A 19865-nucleotide genomic window follows, 5' to 3' on the forward strand; every position below is an offset into this window, starting at 1 on the left:
GGTCTTGCGTTCATGACGCTGTGCCATTTCTGACTCTTTAGGTCAGTGTCCTTGACTAGTCAGTACATATACAAGTATTCAACATTCGCTAGCATTCAATAGGTAATCCATGTCCACATTTATCAATCAACATGCCTCAATAATAATCACGCATGTCACATATACACAGGGTGCAGTTTTCTTACCTCTGGTTCGAGTGAAAATTAATATAAGAACGACCCCTGAGAACGATGAATCTTTTAATTCCCTGACGATTACCTGGTCATAACCAAAATATAGGATTCATCAATGAAAATGATTAACAAAGGTTCCCAAACCAAAACCTAGCCTCCGAGACATCGAATCCTACTAAACCGGTTAGTAGGATCGATCCCGAGGCCTAAGGCTTGAATCCCCAAGTCAAAAACCCATTTCTGGCAAAAAATGCCTCTATGGGTCGCGGCTCACCATAGCCATGCTGCGGCTCACCTCTCTGACAGAGGCATTTCCTTCCCAGAAACCAACATAGGCCGCGGCTCACCATAGCCATGCCGCAGCCCTTTACACAAACCAGCAATCCACCAGCTTTCTTCCCCTGCGTTTTTCCTTGAAACCAAACCTTCAAACCAGTCCCAAACCTCATCCAAACACTCAATCCAACCCCTAAACACCATCTATATGAAACCCTCATCAAAACCCAAGTTAAACATCAATCAAAACTTCCATTAATCCAAATTATCCTCAACAAAATCATAGGTTGAAAACTAAAAGAAAACAGAGTAAACCCAGAAAACTTATGGCTGAAACTCACCTCAAACTTGAGATTAAATCCCCTTCAATGGCTGAACCAACTCTATGAACTCAACTCCTTGATTTCTTAGCTTGATTCCTCACTTTGAGCTAAAAAACTCCAAAGGTGAAATGAGAGAATATGATGTACGGGAAGGAGAAGAACCTTGCTCTGTTTTCTACAGCCAACTAAAGCCTCATATAAATCCAAACCAAATGACCTAAATGCCCCTAGGTCATTTAAGGTTTCTAAAGTCACCCAAGGGTAAAATCGGTATTTTCCACCTATCTCGTTAATCATAATTAACTCTTTCCAATTCCCGCTAATCTCGATAATCTTAAACACTAATAATTCATATCCCGTTACCCTATAATTCCCGGTAACGCTCTAATCATTAAAATCACCCCGAGACTCATCCCGAGCCCCAAGCTTAAGCCTGTTATGATCAAACCGATAATTTATATTTAAAGATCGTCTCATGCCGAATAACTCGAACCAATCCACATTATAATGTGGCCTCACAATATATCATTGACATGCAAACAAATATACAATTATGCCCTCAACGGGCCAAATTACCAAAGTACCCATGTAAACAAATGTGGACCCACATGCATGCATTTAACATCATATTATAATATAATTCACATATACATGCATAGTATCATTTAATGGCATAATTAAACAAGTATGGCCCTCCCGGCCGGCTAATCTCGCCATTAAACCATATCGGAGAATTCAGGGCATTACACCGAGCCCCCAAGTCTGAGTTCTGGCACTCAAGACCTTCCCGAGGCTCAAAAGCCCTTCAAGCGCCGCGACCTAAGGCTCTAAGAGCCACGAGCCACCCATAGGCAGAGAGCCCAAGCACTCTCCTCTGCAACACACTTGTTGAAGCTCTCCTCTACAAGCCTCACGACCCTTATGGAGGTTCAACACCTTCTCCCTTTCGTTCATGAGAGCCGTGGTGCCAAAGAATATGGTCGCGACTAGACATGAAAACCCTATTCTTTCCTCATTTTATACAAGCCAGAACTCCCCCAAAACCCAACCGAACATAGCCAAATCCCAAAAACAAAGTTCCCAATCAACTCATTACTTCATAACCCTCAATACCATGCCCAAAAAAAAACTTACAATTCCTGACGGATCCAAAATGAGACTTGAGTTTCAAAAACTCTAAAACACAACTAAAACCAGAGAAAACATAAAGAGTTGAGGCTAGAAATCGATACCTCTGCTGCCAAAACAACACTAAGCCTTTCCCTAAGCAATCCCAAGCCTAAGCTAGCTTCGTTTCGCCTTAGATCGTAAGAAATTTCAAAGAATTGAGAGTGAGTGAGAGAGAGAGAGAGTACAGGAGTGAGAGAGTTTGAAAGAGTTTGTTGTTTGTATTTTTCTATGTTTTTTTTGTTTTTGTGTAATTTATTTAGAGTTTAAGTAACTCTAAGCAAATCCCAAAGCTCACGGTACCAAAAACGTCCCTAAGGATAAAGTGGTTAAAATTCCCAAAATTCCCTCATAATCTCACTAACTCTGAATATATCCTCAAATATTTATTCCCATTACCCGATATCCTGGTAATGTACTAAATACCCAAAATGCCCCTTGACTTACCCCGAGTCGGGTATTTGGTCCCATTGTGACTCTCCCGTTAACTTGCTCCCTAAGATCGCCTCATGCCGAGTAACCCAAATATATCAACATAATGATGTGGTCTCACACATATATGCACATATTCCAAATATGCCTGTAGTAGGCCAAATTACGAAAATTGTCTTTCTAATAAGAAATGGGTCCACATTCATATTTAATACACCTAAACATGCATATCTAGTCATATTATAGTATAACTCACGTAATCATATAATGATACACATATATATATGTATATATATATCACATAAACACATATTTCTTAATTAAATCACATTTATTCAAATAATTCTCCATAATTTGTCATCATGACCCCCTAATCATGGCTCTAAGCCTTATTAGGTAATTTGGGATGTTACAATTCGATCGACCATAAGGTGACACGTGTTCATGTTCATTATTGCATAGTTGTACAAAAAATGAATATATTTTTTGTAAATGTATAATTTTTATTTTTAATTCATAGTATGAAACTATTTTATTTTTGTTGTATGTGTGTATGGTTGTATTTATTATATTTATTGTTTTATATATAGTAATAAAATGCCCAGTGCAAATCCTTTATTCTCTATTCTTGCTAATGACAAACTGATTGGAGAGAATTTTAAAAAGTGGAAAAATAATGTGAACATTGTGCTAATCACTGAGAACCTCAAGTTTGTTATCCTGACGAGTATACTGAAGAACCCATTTTCAATGCTTCCAAAATTGTTTGGGAGACATGAGTGTTGGATAAGATCAAACGAATTTCCTCGGTGCTACCTATTAGCAGGCATCTATGGTGTGCTCTACACTCAGCATGAGCACCTAATGAAGGCATATGAGATTATGGATTCATTAAAGGACATGTTTTGCAAACCATCTGAATTTTCAACCCATGAGGGCTATCATTAATGGCAAGATGAAGACAGGTCAAACTATTCGTGAATATGTGATCTCAATGATAGCACACTTTCATGATGTTGGATCTAATGGGGTGAAGATTGATGAGGCTACCCATGTAGAACACATCCTTTAGACACTATATGTTGCTTTCCATCCTTTTCGTACCAACTCTGTTATGAACAAGTTGAAATATGGACTGACAAAGATTCTTAATGAGATTCAAAGGTTTGAATCTCTTAACAAGTAAAAAAAATGTTGAAGCAAATTTTGTTGAACATATCAAGATTGAATCATATCAATCTCATATGTTAAGACACATGAAAACTTAGCGGATCCATTTACAAAATCTCTTGCGAAGAGGTTAGTAAGTTCCACTTCAAAAGGGATGGGACCAAAACTCCTAGAATAATATATTCATCAATGATTGCAACCCAACTCCAAACTTTTACACATCAAGGGCAAGAGTTCAATGGGTAAGAATACGTCATTGAGCTAATTATTTTGAACACTAACATAATCATGAGTTCCATCCAAGGATGGTTAGTTTTGGTTGCTACCAAGTGAGGGTTAAGCCTAGGGCTAATAATGAAGTTCAATTGTGTGCAACAAGCATCACAAAAGGTAGCAAAGATGTTTTAAGAACTTCACCTATGTGAACATAGAGGTGCTTCTGCCTCTCATGGGAGTTGATGTTTCTCCCATGAAAGTTCATGAAATGGATAAGCACATGTCCATATGAGTTCTAAGCGAGAAAAGTGGGGAAATGAATGGTCAAGTTGGAGTGTGTGAGGTGTGACCGGTCTTGTCATTAAGGAGTACTTGGTTCAATATTTAAGAGACCAATGACTTCGATAAGGCTTTGTAATACTTTCACTAAGGTAAAGTTCAAATAAAAAATTACTTAATTTTATGCACCAATACTATATGAGCTAAGAAGAGCGAATTATATTTAACCAAGTGGAGGAATATTGAGACTAGTTGAATATAATGAATAAATTTTTTACACATCGATGTGCAAAACACTTAATGATTTTTACTTAAGTTGAATTGAAAACATGAGATTGTGTGGTAGGCATCTAAGAATGACTTTTATGAATCTAAAGTGATATGTGGAGGTATCTAAGGGTCCCAAAAATATTTGGTAGCATTTGGAACAATTTTAGGACCATTTGAGGGTCAAAAAGTCAGAGGAGTGGCGATGCGGCCCCCTAAGAGGCGTTGCATCACCTGAATGCAGAAGAGCTCAAAAGCCCCCAACAAGAGATACATCGCCTGCTAGTGGGAGATGTATCACCTGTCGTGTCCATACAATTACGTAAATTTGCTCCAAATGATGTCTTTAAAAGCTCTAATTTTATTGGTTTGAGTAAATGACGATGTCTACACTATAAAAGGGTTCTCGTAGAGTTTTGGAAGACTTTATCACTCTCTCCAATCTATTTCTATCCTCTCTATCTCTCTCTCTCTAGCTCTCGAAGGCCAAAGTTATTTCCAAGAAACTCATCAAGCATTGCTTGACATGCATGAGTTTTAAGGCTTGTTCAATCTCAAATCTCATTCTACTAGGTTGAAGCTTCAAGAAATTAGAGAAGGCTTGCAATTGAGATTTTGGACAACAATATTCTTATTGTGTACAAGCCTTAGAAGTTCCCCAAATTTGAAAATTTGTGTTTCTCAATACAAAAGGTTGTACCTCTCTAACCCTAATATTGTATTTTTTCATTTTATTGAGTTTATGTTGTTAGTATTGATGATTAAATGTTTCTAAATTTATCTTATAATCATTTAATCACTTATTCCTTTGCTTTCAAGATTTGCATTCATACCATGAACATGGTCCTTTGATTATCAAGATTTGCATTCATACTTTGAATAAGGTTCTTGATTAGCATCTAGGGTTTCTATTATTGAATTATTCACATCATTAATTCTTTATTTAGAGAGTATAAAGCCATATATTCCCAATAGTATGAGATAAGAATAGAGGATTATATATAACCAAGTGGGGGAATGTTGAGATTGGTTAAACATACAGGTTAATTTGTTTACACATTGTGTGGCAAAACAATTGAAGTTTTCACTTAAGTTGAAGTGAAAATATGAGATTTTTTACTAGGCATCTATAATTGACTTCTATGGGTCTAAAGTGATACAATGAGGTATCTAAGCATGCTCAAGGCGTTTGGGAGAATTTGGAGGATTTTTTAGGTTCCTTTTGGAGGCTTTGAGTAAAGAGATATGTGTTGCATCGCTTCTTTGGAGGCATTGCATTGCCCAAAAGCGAAGGGCCTTGAAAACCCCAGCAGATGATGCATTGCCTACTAGTAGGTGATGCATCACCTAGTGTGTCCGTACGAAAACATAAATTAAGCTCCAAATGATGTGTTCAAAAGTTTCTATTGACTAGACTTAAAGATGGTGCATACAATATAAATAAGAGTTATTAGAATTGTAAAACCTTGATCACACTTTACAATTATCTCTCTAAACTCTTTGTCTCTCTCTCCCTCTCTCCCAAGCTCTCAAAGATCATAAGTTTTCTCCAAGAAACTCACTAAGATTGCCTGGCCTGGTGAGTTTCAAAGGCTTGTTCACTCCCAAATCTCATTCTATCTTGGTGAAGCTTTAAGCAACAATGTGAAGGCTTGGAGTAGAGATTTTGGAGAGCTATACTCCTTGTGTATAAGCCTTTAGATGATCCCCAAGTTTGAAGATTCACTTGTTCAAAACAAAGTTTGTATTTCCCTAAACTCTAAATATTTGAGATAAACTAATTTGATTTTGTTTTAGGGTTTCCCATTATATTTTTTGTTCAAACATTTAATAGTTCTATAATATATCATGTGAGGATTCCATCTACCTAGGAGGTGCAATTTCACTCTCCAATTCACATCATTTTCTAGCTTTTCTTTGATCTTTGAATATTCAAGATTTGCCTTCATACTATGCATGTGATTTTTTATTAGTCTCTAGGGTTTGTATTATTGAATATATTCCTATTATTCATTGTTGATTTAGAAAGTGTAAAACCATAAATTCCATACAGGTTACACACATAGACATGGTATGAGCTATAAATAAATGTTATCCACTGTGGCCAAGCTAAAATCCATTCGCATCCTCTTATCCATGGCCAACTATTTTGATTATGAAATTTAGCAAATGGACGTCAAAACAAAAAATTTGAATGGTTATCCTGACGAAATCATATTTATGATGAAACTAGAGGATTTCATGGACAAGGGTCAAGAGAAAAATGTTTACAAGTTGCATCGATCCATCTATGGAAAAAAATTAGGCATATTTATGATGAAACTAGAGGATTTCATGGACAAGGGTCAAGACAAAGGGGTTAAATCATATTGCTTTGACCAAAATGTCGATGAGCCTTATGTATGCATGTGCATCAACAAGGACAAAGTGATATTTCTAGTATTGTACGTAAATTACATATTACTTACTGGGAAGAACGTGAATATGTTATCTGACGTAAAATGCTGGCTAGCCAACCAATTCAAAATAAAAGATTTGGGAGAGGCAAGCTATGTTCTTGGGATACAGTTAAGCAGTGATTGGAAGAAATTTTTGTTGACACTGTCTCAAGTGTATTATATAGATAAGGCACTTACAAATTATGCAATGCAAAATTCCAAAAAATAAAAATTTACCTTCCCGGCTTGGAGTTCATCTCTTCAAGGACCATGTCCTAAAACTCCCCCAAGTAGAAAAGGATATGAGATGGATACCCTATGCTTATGCACTAGGAAGTGTTGGTAACTTGTTTACCATATGCGCAACGAAAAGAAAGACGTAGTGGGCCCAGAGATTTCAATTTTTTTTTAAATAATCTTTAAATAATCAGATCAATTAATATGAAAAAAATTAATCAAAGAGAAATAAAAAGATGATGAGAATTTACTAGTTGTAGAACAATCAAGAATCATCGCTATCTTTTAGTACCTCCAACGAACATCCAATCCAAAGCAACCTTTCGAATACTGATACCAAGATTTTCCATGATGTATCTCCACACCTCAAGACGTGTGTGGACACGTAAAGTAATGGTGGGATATTTTTTGACCCACAAGATATTCTCAACTCATGAGATCTTGAAATATTAGGTATGAGGCATGTTTCAGGGATAGAGAAAAATAATACGACATTTTTTTTTTTGTGTGTGAAAAACATAGAATTCTCTATAATCTTGTACAAACTTATTACTATTAGATATATTTATAAAATAATGAATTAAATTCAAATTTCAAATTATAAACCAATTATTAAATAAATAAAAGAAATATCCAAGACCCAGTCTTGGACCTAGTCATACGCCACTATTATTGGCGTTTAGCATATCCCAATTTCAAGGATATGTGTCTTAACCACTTTTATTTAATTATTAATTAATATTCATTTATTCAAAAATATCTAAACTTGATAAGTAACTTTATCTAATTAATTAATGAATAAATTTCAAATTAATTCAAACCAATTTTGAATCATCTGAATTATCTTGTCATGTTATTTAAATAAATAAACTAATTAATTCAAAATAAATTATTTTAATTATTTAAATACTATTTTCAAAAATCCCTATTTTATTTAAAAAAATTAGTTACAAAATTATATTAATTAATTAATTAATATAAAAAATGAATATATTAATTAATTAATTTGTCTCAATTACAACTTTTACCTTGATAGTGTTGATAGAGTCAATTACAACTATGGACCTATGATTTCAAGCTCCAATAAATTTAGATTATTAATTAAAATTATTTAATATAATAACCTTAATTTATTAAACTCAATATTATTCCACTAAAAATATGAGAGTGCACTCTTATAATTATAGACATTTATTTATTGAGTACTTTTAAATATAAAAAGCGTCCATCAATTTAATTTCTACATACAATTCAATCATTTATTAATAGTTCATAATTAAAGTAGGATTTAACTACCGTTTAACCTCTTTAATTATATCTTGCTTCCTTAAGTATCATTAACTTTACTAGTGAAGGTTAATTCATAAACTGAGTTATGAATTTGAGCTCAATAACCTTTCAGTTCCAATAGCTAACCCTTAAGAGAACCACCATTCAATTCCTCTCAGAAAGGTTTAGATTCTATAATTGTATATTATATCCCCGACCATCAATTTTTATATGATCTTGTAATTGATATATTTAATTAATACTTATAAAGTAAACGATATTATTAAGTATTAATAACATATCGAGTCCAGTTCATGTATAACCACTTTATACAAAGTACATCCACTAAGATGTCCTACTACATCAGTAATCCGGATCTAGATTACATGTATTAATAATACTAGTGAACCGTACTTACAATGTTAAATCCAAAGATTCCATATAACTTTGTTTTACTGTGAACTATTTAAATTTGTTCCATACAATCTTAATCCTGTCGTACCAATACAAGATTGTAGTCACAATTACAAACGTGAGAATTTTATGATATTCATAAAATATTATTCTAATAATAATAATAATCAATCAATACATTTCATAAAACATTATTCAATACATATGCATTAAAGGGCACTAATCCCAACAAGAAGTTTAATGTATACAATGTTATGTACTAGACCTGACATATGCTACATTGTTGATGTAGTCATTAGATACCAGTCAAATGCAGGATTAGATCACTGGATAGCAATCAAATACATTCTCATGTATCTTAGGAGAATGAAAGATTATATGCTATATTATGGAGAGAATTTTATTCTAGTGTGATATACAGATTTAGACTTCCAATCCGTTCGAGATTCCATGAAATCTACGTCTGGATCTATCTTCACACTTGGAAGTAGGGCAATCATATGGAGGAGTGTCAAGCAATACTGCATTACTGACTCCATTATGGAAGTTGAATACGTAGCTTCCAACAAAGCAGCTAAATAGGTCATATGGCTCATAAAGTTTTTGAGTGATTTGGAAATAATTCCAAATATGGACTAACCAATTACACTTTTCTATGACAACATCGGAGTGGTTGCCAACTGAAGAGAACAAAGAATCTATAAGAGATCCAAGCATATAGAACCTAGGTATCATCTCATTAGATAGATAGTACACATAGGGGACGTAATCGTAGAAAACATCAAATCAACAAACAACCATGCTGACCCCTTTACCAAGACACTAGTTGTTGCAAGTTTTGAGGGACATTACTTATGCTTAGGACTACGTGACATGTTTCACCTGCTTTAGGGAAAGTGGGAGATGGTTGGGATAGGTTCCCTTAAATTTTATTTTTGCAAAATATTTTATGAATATTTAAATAAAGAAAATAATTTCACTCATATCTGTAAATTTATTTACATGTCATTTATCTAGAAAGATTCATTGTTATTACTTGTAATTATGATATTATATACACAAAATGATTTAATTCAAAATAATAACATAAATGTTGTCCATATTCACTAATATTAAAGTGGGAGGCTTTATATTAATTAGGATTATGAAAATGGTCTACTTCTGTTGCTTTTCGGCGTTACGTGTGTTGACTCAAAGTCGCCATTACTCTTGTTTTGATGATATACAATATTTGATTATGATGTCTCTAACCATTGTTGATTTTGTAGCAAAAGTGTCTATCTTGTTGGAAACAATTTTACTCAAATAATGAAGAAAAAGTGGCATTTTAGTAAACAGAAAGTAACAAATTTATAACCAAACTAAAATAGTTCTGACCCTTAAAATACAAAGGACCGTTATAACGTCCTGAATTACCTAATAAGGCTTAGTGCCTTGATTATGGGGCCATGATGGAAAATGAGGGAAATTATGTGTTATGTGATATTTATGTGTATCATCATATGATTATCTGAGTTATATTACAATATGACTTGATATGCATGTTTAGGTGTATTAAATATGCATGTGGGTCTGTTTCTGGTTAAAAGGGAAATTTTCGTAATATAGGTCACAATGGGTATATTTGGAATAAATACGATATATGTGTGGGACCACATCATTATGTGGATATATTTGGGTTACTCGGCATGAGACGATCCTAGGAAAAAAGCTAGTGGGAAAGTCACAACAGGATCAATACTTGACTCGGGGTGAGTCAAGGGGTATTTTGGGTACTTAGCACATTACCGGGATATTGGGTAATAGGATGGAATATTTGAGGGTATATTTGGAGTTAATGAGATGAGGAGAAAATTCTAGAGATCTTGACTATTTTACCATCGGGGATGTTTTTGGGGTTACTTAAGTTCAAAGTAACCTGAAAGAAACATAAACATGTTCAAACACTCTCTCCCCCCCCCCCCCCCCCTCATTCTCCTTTTTAACTCTTGATAGCATTTTTGAATGAAACTCGAGTTTTAGGGCTCGGATTCAAGAAAGGTTAGATTCATAACCATTCTAGGGAAGATTAGAAGCTGGATAGACGGTGGATTTATCTGGGAAAGTACTTAATCAGAGGTAATTGAAGCTTTAAGTTCTGAGTTTTGAGTTTCTTAAGTTTGAATGGATTTTTGTGTTTTGATGAGTTTTGGAGTCATTTGTAATTCGGGTTTTGTTGCCTGGGATGTACAGATGATGTTCTAAGATTGAATTACGAGCTTGGGTACTGTTTGTATAGGTTTTTGGAGGGATTTTTCTTGAGGAAAACAAATAAAAATCATAGTTTTCATGTCGAGTCGCTGCCCTGTTCTTGGGGGGTTGCGGCTCAAATTGGATTAGGGACAACCAGGTGCCTCTAGGCTATTTGAGTTGCAGCGGCTGTTAAGACGCGTTGCAATGCGGGTGCACTCAGGGATGAGGCTTGGGCTCTCTAACTTGGGGCGAGCCACGACTCAAATGTTTGGACCGCGACGCTTAAGGAATTTTTTGGCCTTGGGAAGGTTTGAGTGCGGGAACTCAAACATAAGGGCTCAGGATCGATCCTACTATCCGTTTTAGTAAAATTTGACGTCCCGGAGGCTAGGACTCGGTCCGTGAACCTTTAATCGCACATTATTGATGGGATTCTATATGATGGTTATGACTAGGTAATCGCTAGGGGCTCAGAACTGGGACCGTGCTCAAGGGTCGTTCATTCGTAACTTGTGCTTGGACCAAAGGTAAGAAAACTGCACCCGGTATGTGATACATGTGATTATGTCTTCGCTCGAATTGTTGAATAATAATATGAATAGGGAATGAACGCTTGATAATGTGCATGATTATGATTATGGTTGTAATTTTTTATTAAGCATGCTGAATGCTTTGTATTAGGATATTTAATATTTAATATATGCTTGTGTGCATTATCTGATTGAGAAAGACTTGACTTATGAGTCAAGAATGACAATAGCGCTGGTCGAAAAGCATTGACTTATAATTCAAGGGCAGAAATAGCGCGTTGAGTGCTGGTCATTTTGGTTAGGCTAACCACGAGCGTATCATATGCTTGTCCGGCCTAATGGTTGTGGACAATTCAGCGCCAGGTACGCTAGGCCAGCTCCAAAGCTAGCTATATAGAGGATAGGGAAATGGGCCCTGGGGTGAGTTATTAGTCCCAAATCCTAAGGTTGGACCTCAGACTTGACTTATGAGTGAAGAACAGAATTAGCACACTGAATGTCGGTCGAAAGCATTGACTTATAAACCAAGGGCGACAAAAGCGTTGAGCGCTGGTCGAAAAGCATTGACTTATGAGTCTAGGGTGACAATAGCGCACTAAGCACTGGTAAATATGGTTATGCCTGATCTAGAGCATGACATACGCTTGACCGACCTATTGGTCATGGAAAACTAAAGCACCAGGTACGCTGGGCCAGCTCCAAGGCTGGTTATATAGAGGATAGGGAAAATGGCCCTAGGGTGACTCATTATTCCAATATCATAGGGTGTTGAGTCCCAGTTTTATTCATTAATCATATATTAGGGTGTTGATCCCCATTATGATTCATTATTCATGGATACTCATGCAGTGTCATATAGGGCCAATAGCCCCAGATAAATGATCAATGAATCATACTAGGACTCGTTGCCCAAAATACCATTTATATGAATGGTATGCATGCATGAGTAGGGTTATCACTGCTAGGAATGCTTATTATGATTTGGTAACATTTTATTAATTGCTTATGAGCATGTTTAAGTTTTCTTGCTGAGCCTTGGCTCATGGGTGCTATAAGGTGTAGTCAAGGGGAAAAGAAAGTTGGATCATCCTTGAGGTTGAGAGCGTCAGTGAAAATGTGTACTTGTTGGTTGCTCAATCACCATAGCAGGGGTTTCTCAAAGGAACTAGGGTCAAACCCTTTTTTTCCGCTTAGGTCGGTTAGTTGTGACTCTTTAATTGTAATTAACCTTTTTAAATATAGTTTGGGATCCCATGTATGGAAGTAAACATTTTCGTGAAACAGTTATACCTTTTGACCAAAATTTTTAACTCTTAACCATTAATCATGTTTAGTTACACAATTATGGCCAAATGACTCGTTTAATAAGTCCAGCACTATTTAAAATACATAGTGTAACGGTCCCTGAGTAGTATGGCATTACAACTTGGTATCAGAGCGTGCCAAGGTTAAGGGTTCTTGAAGACAGGCTGGGCATCTACATTCGTCACTAAAGACAAGCTTCACTCAGTGTTTGGTAACTATTTATGTGGTTATGTGTTTAACCGCTTAAATAGGATATAAATGCCTTACCTGCATGCCTTATTAGGAAGCATGAGATATTCTGATAGGGACTGGCCCTTGACTGTTGATATGATAATGTGCTTGCCTCCTCAGTTGATGTATGAATGCTTTACTTGTAGGGCTTCTTGATTGATGGATGAATTTTATGGGCATGTATTTTTGCACTACAGTGGTATGTGAATGTGGTGTTTTTTGGTTTTCTCGTGGGAAGGTTTTTGAATGTGCTCATCATGCCTAATGGGTAAAAACATTGACTGCAGACGAACTCGGAGGTTATGTACCCAAGGCAGTTAATCGGACCTAGTGGTGTTTATATTGAGGCTAGAAATTATAGCTAGGTCCAGAGCCCTCCACCTGCCCCTCAGAATTGGCAGCAGGTGTTTAGACATATGCAAGAAAGATTGCAGAGGCGAGAGGAAGATATCAGGTGTTTAAAACACCAGGTTCTATCGGGGAACACCTCTTCCTTTGTTATGCCAGGAATGGCACCAATTTTAGCTCATCCTAGGATTGAGGACATGTGGGAATTACTATGTGAGAGATTTCAAGAATATTACCCTCCAATTTTTGAGGGGGGCCTAGATCCATTCAAAGCTGAACAATGGATGGGCATGATCAATTCCATCCATGATAGTATGGGGTGGTAGGTCACGATAGGGTGATATGTGCAATATATGTGTTACGGGAAGATGCTCGGACTAGGTAGGAAATGGTATCTGAGATGCGAGATAAAGTTGCAATGAATTGGGAAGAATTTTAGCAGTTATTTAAAGAGAGATATTATTGTGATGCAGTTAAGACTGCAAAGACAAATGAATTTCTGAACCTGGTTTAGGGAAGCACGACAGTAACAGATTATTTTAACAAATTTGATGGGTTGGCCAAGTTCAGGTGGAAGGGAGGGCTCTTGTTGTTAAGAGCACAAGAAATGAGATATTGAAGGAGAGTGCCGAAGAGCGCAGAGCTTAGGCAGTGATACCTCTATTTATTGGATCAAGCAGGGGAAGAGGCCCCAATGCTCAGAAAAGAAAAGTTATCAATGTATTTAGTACCCCTAGATTAGAAAAGAGGTTCTGAAGTGCTCAGATGGGCCATTGCAGCGAGGACGAGGATTGGAAACTCTACCCAGAATGTACTCGGTGCTGGAGGTACCATCAAGGAGAATGCCAAACAAAGGCATGTTTCTTATGTAGGATGGTTGGGCACCTCAAGAAGGATTGCCCATGGCAAAGGAATGATGAACCAAAGGGGGTGGACAGCTTGACTCCATCTCGAGTGTTCACTCTGACGCAGTCAGAGGCTGAGGCTGAGGCTGAGGCTAGTCCCTTAGTAGTTTCAAGTCAACTACCTAGTTATGATTCTTATATTATGCTGATTGGTTATAGTGCCATGTTTCTCTTTGTTTTATTGCATCTAGTAGAAGCACTGAATTAGTATGTGGATTACGTGGTTATGTTGGGATGAGAATTCGGAACCCTACTAGTAACTTGTAAGAGATGGGTTAGATTATTATGGGAAAAGATTCATCAATTGACTTGATAGAGTTGGTTAGGACCGACTTAGATATGATATTGGATATGGATTGGTTAGCCAAGTATGGGGCACGTATAGATTGCAAGAAAAGTTGGTAACCCTTGAGCCTGAGGGTGAGAAACCCTTTATATTTGTTGGCACTGTTCATGAACTCCGTATACCTATGATATATGTACTTAGAGCTAGAGACCTATTGCAAGAGGATTGCATAGGATTCTTAGCTAGTGTGGTGGATACCACTCAAGTCGTACCAGTGGGACCAAGACAAACTAGATTAGTTTATGAGTTTTTGGATGTGTTTTCAGAGGATCTGATAGGGTTACTTCTACACAGAGAGATAGATTTGTAATAAGTTGGTGTTAGGGACGAAACCAGTGTCTAGGGCACTGTATTGAATGGCTCCAGTAGAGCTGAAGGAACTAAAGGTTTAGTTACAAGGTATGATGGTATTCTCCATGATAGATCTTCGATCTGGTTATTACGAGCTGAGGATCAGGGAGGACAACTTTTGTACCAGACGTGGGTATTATGAGTTATTATTCATGTCTTCTGTGTTGATTAATGCTAGGCAACACTTATGGATAGATGAACAGGGTGTTCAAAGATTATCTAGATTGGTTTGTGATCGTCTTTATCAACGATATTTTGGTATACTCTCAGGCAGAGATTGGCCAAGGCCAAGGAACGCCTGAGGGATCAGGAGTTGTTTTGTGGAAGGATTCTCAAGAATTGCTACCTCATTGAACAGAACTGACATGCAAAAATCAAAAGCTTGCATGGTCAGATAGGTCTAAGAACAACTTTCAATAACTGAAACAATGATTGATTACAGCTCTAGGTCTGAATTTTCCTACATAACAGTACTAGTTTATGGTTTATTGTGATGCCTTGAGACAAGATTTGGGTTGTGTTTATATGCTGACAGAAAAGGTGATTGCCTATGCATCATGTCAGTTAAAGGATGTGACCAAAGCTAGAATAAAGTTACTGTTGGGCCAGTTGGCCAACATTACATGTAACGACCCAACTATTCTAGACCTTGGACCATTAATAACTATTGTACTAATCATAAGAAAATGTACATATGAAAACATCATAACTTTATTTAAAACTGAAAGAAAATGTTGAATACATAAAAATGTGTTTAAGATATGAGATCCCATTGTTTTAAAAATAAAAACATAACATGATCTAAATAAATAAATTACAAAACTAAGTGCGGAAAAATACATAGGAATATGATTTAAAGACTTAAAGACTTCATCCTCTAATCGAACGCTCAGTCCATCGATTCCATCCAGCCTCAATACACAACCCCCAAGCTGCCAAGAACCTTTCCGCCGCCATAGCTAATTTCATGCACATATAAACATAAAGAAATGAGCCTAATGCCCAGCAAGGAAAATCTAACAACATAAATCATATACATAAAATTCATATCATATGTTAAAAAAAACATGTCATAAACATATACTATAAGCGTATCATAAACATATGTCATATTTACTACAATGGCCATTATACTACTTGGGGCTTGTTCACTAATCAAGTCATATGCCCATTAGATTTGTGGGGCTTGCTAGCTAAGCAAGTCATATGACCATAAATTTATTGGGGCTTGTTAGCTATACAAGTCATATGCCCAAGTCTATCAACATACATAATATAACATTTCATAACACATAAATCATAAGATAACATATAACATATAAAATCCTATCCTATTTTCCTTACCAATATACTGGGATATAAGAACAGAATCGGGACTTTGAAACACTCCTAAAAACCATAATATAAAGGTGAGTATACTAATGAAAAGAGATGAAACGAACGAATTATACCATCGAAAAGATACTTACCAAGAATCTTACGTTCAAGATCTTAGATTGCCTAACCAAAATAGAGAATATGAGTTAGGATTTTGAGTAGAAAACTATAAGAATAACACAGAAAGGAACTAGAAGAAGGAATACCTCGAATGCTTCTATAATTGAACTACACCTCGAACCAAAATATACTATGAACCTTACTTCCCGAGTGTTTTTTAAGTTTATAAGGATAAAGCTTATAACCCCAACCCAAGTGTTTATCACTCTAAAATAACCTAGCAGCTTGCAGACTCTGAACTTAGCTTGAAGAATGAATAAATGGCTGGGTACTAGGTCCTATTTATAGAGTTCAAGAATGAAAAGATCTTCATTTAACTTGAATAAAATAATGGCTTTTTAATTGAAAAAGATTTGAATAATCGTTCAGCAGAGGCTGAAGACTCGGTCAGAAAGATGCTGGACTTATCAAGAGTTTAAAGAATAAATTAAGCTCGGTTTCAAAAGTATTCAAAAATCATGCAAATGAGTTGATATATCGCCCCTAGTAGGCGATATATCGCCTGGGCTAATATGCCCGAGGCTCGTCGAGGTGACCGTGCGAAGTTACATGTTTTTCGTATCCCCGTATGGTGATATATTGCCCCCTAGTGCTGCGATACATCGGCATACGCTGAAATACCATACACGTAATTGCACTTTTTTAGCCTAATTTGAATTGAGTAAAAAGCCTTGACTAAGTCCTCTAATTATTTCAAAGCTGCTGGCAGACCCTAGGATATTCAAATATTACTCTTAATAAGTTTATTCCTCAAAATACTTAATTATTCATTAAACATACATATGACAAGTGTCATTTCCTTATTGGGTTTATCTAAACCTTATATTATAATAAATATCACCTTTATAATCAGTCATATTAATTAATTCTTAGGTTATAATTAATATTCTTAAACTACAGGTTAAACTTATAAAATCTACAAATGTTACTACGAGTGTCCAACTAAATCCTGGTCTGAACCAAAAATCCACTGTCATAAAAATACTACAACTATTACTATTGCTACTACAATCTAACTAGCTAAGTAAATTTCTAGGACTCTACATTACACTTCAGTTTACTCTTATAGAAAAGATCAAAGAAAAAAGTGAGTGGCCCACAGATGGGAAAAAGTATGAGGGAATGTCCTTGCTGGAATAGCTAAGGACTATATAGTGTTAGGCTTTCTTTCATTGAAGTATAAGGATCAGAATTGTGTTCCGATATCACTTGGAATAGACAGGAGATTCTGGATGAATCTCATACTACCTCTAATTCTCTACATCTAGGCACCACGAAGATGTAGGCTTTGTATTGTTGGCCTGAGATGAAGAGGGACGTAACTAAGTATGTGGCAAAGTGCCTGACCTGTTGGGAGGTCAAGGCAAAGTATCAGAAACCAGGAGGGCTACTACTGCCTTTGGGTATCCCATAGTGGAAATGGGAGGACCTCATGATGGATTTCGTGGTGGGGTTGCCAAGGATAGTTGGCCAGCATGATGCAGTCTGGGTCATTATCGATCAGTATACGAAGTTTGCTCACTTTTTACCAGTGAGGACGAACAATACAATTGACTAGTATGCAGATCTCGATGTTAGAGAGATAGTACGCCTTCATGTGAAATCGAGGTTTATCCTATCGGATAGGGACCCTGTCTTTTCTTCCAAGTTTTTGGGATGTTTATAAAAGGTGATGAGAGCACAGTTGAAGTTTAGTACAACTTATCATCCTCAAACTGATGGTGAATCAGGGAGGATTATCCGGATATTAGAGGACATGTTGAGAGCATGTTCATTGGACTTTAAAGGGGTCCTAGAGTGAATATTTTCCTCTAATATAATTTTTTCTAATAATGATAGCTACCAGTTGAGTATTGGAGTTGCACCTTATGAGATGTTGTATGGTAGGAAGTGTAGATCTCCCATTCACTGGGATGATATGGGTGAGAGGATATACTTGGGTTCTGAGGTAGTTTAGAGGACCACTGAGGCCTATAGATTGGCCTTACCTCCGGCACTGTCGGTCGTACATAATGTATTTCATATTTCGACACTTTGAAAATATGTATTAGACGTAACTCATGTATGCAGTTATGAGGATCTGGAGCTTCATCCAGATCTCTCCTATGAGGATTAGCCAGTCCAGATATTGGACAGGAAGGACGGTCATGAGGAACAAGACTATACCTTTGGTTAAGGTATTATAGAGGAACAACAAGGTCGAGGAAGCAACCTAAGAACTAGAGTTAGATATGCGAAATCAGTATCCCGAGCGGTTCACGTAAAATTTCGAAGACAAAATTCTTGTAAGGAGGGGATAGTTGTAACGTCCCAAATTACCTAATAAGGTTGAAGGCCTTGATTAGGGGGCCAGGATGGAAAATTATAGAAATTATATGTTTATGTGATATATATATATGTGTGTGTATCATCATATGATTATGTGAGTTATATTATAATATGACTTGATAGCATGTTTAGGTGTATTAAATATGCATGTGGGCACGTTTCTGGTTAAAAGGGAAATTTTTGTAATTTGGACCATTGTGGGTCTATTTGGCATATATACGATATACGTGTGGAACCACATCATTATGTGGATATATTTGGGTTACTCAACATGAGACGATCCGAGGGACCAAGCTAGTGGGAAAGTCAAACAGGATCAATACTTGACTTGGGGTGAGTCAACAGGTATTTTGGGTACTTAGTACATTACCGGGATATTGGGTAATGGGAATGAATATTTGAGGGTATATTTGGAGTTAGTGAGATAAGGAGGAAATTCTAGATATCTTGACTATTTTACCCTCAGGGACGTTTTTGGGGTACCCATAGCCAAGGGATTTGCTTAAGGTTACTTAAGTTCGTAGTAACCTGACAGAAACAGAAATACGTTCAAACACTTTCTCTCTCTCTCTCTCTATCTCTCCCGTTCTCCTCTTTATTGCTCGATAGCATTTTTGAAGGAAACTTGACTTTTAGGGCTCGCATTCAAGCAAGGTTAGAGTCATAACGATTCTATGATAGATTAGAAGCTTGATAGCCGGAGGATTTAGCTGGGATACTACTTAATCACAGGTAATCCAAGCTTTAAGTTCTGAGTTTTGAGTTTCTTAAGCTTGATAGGATTTTTTGTTTTGATGGTTTTTTGATTCATTTGTAATTCGGGTTTTGTTGCCTGGGATGTACTGATGATATTAAGGGATTGAATTACGAGCTTGGGTATTGTTTGGATAGGTTATTGGAGGGATTTTGCTTGAGGAAAATAGAGAAAAATAAGAGTTTTCATGTCGAGTCACGGCCTTGTTCTTGGGACGTTGCAGCTTAAATTGGACGAGGGAGAAGTGTAATGGCTCAACTATTTTTAAGATCTTGGACCATTAAAACTACTAGACATAGCTACTATTTTGGGAAAGATACATAAGAAATAATATAACTTTATTAAAACTCAAAATATTGTATCAAATACATAATAAT

This window comes from Humulus lupulus, chromosome 7, assembly GCF_963169125.1.
Source record: "Humulus lupulus chromosome 7, drHumLupu1.1, whole genome shotgun sequence".
In the NCBI taxonomy this organism is placed as follows: domain Eukaryota; kingdom Viridiplantae; phylum Streptophyta; class Magnoliopsida; order Rosales; family Cannabaceae; genus Humulus; species Humulus lupulus.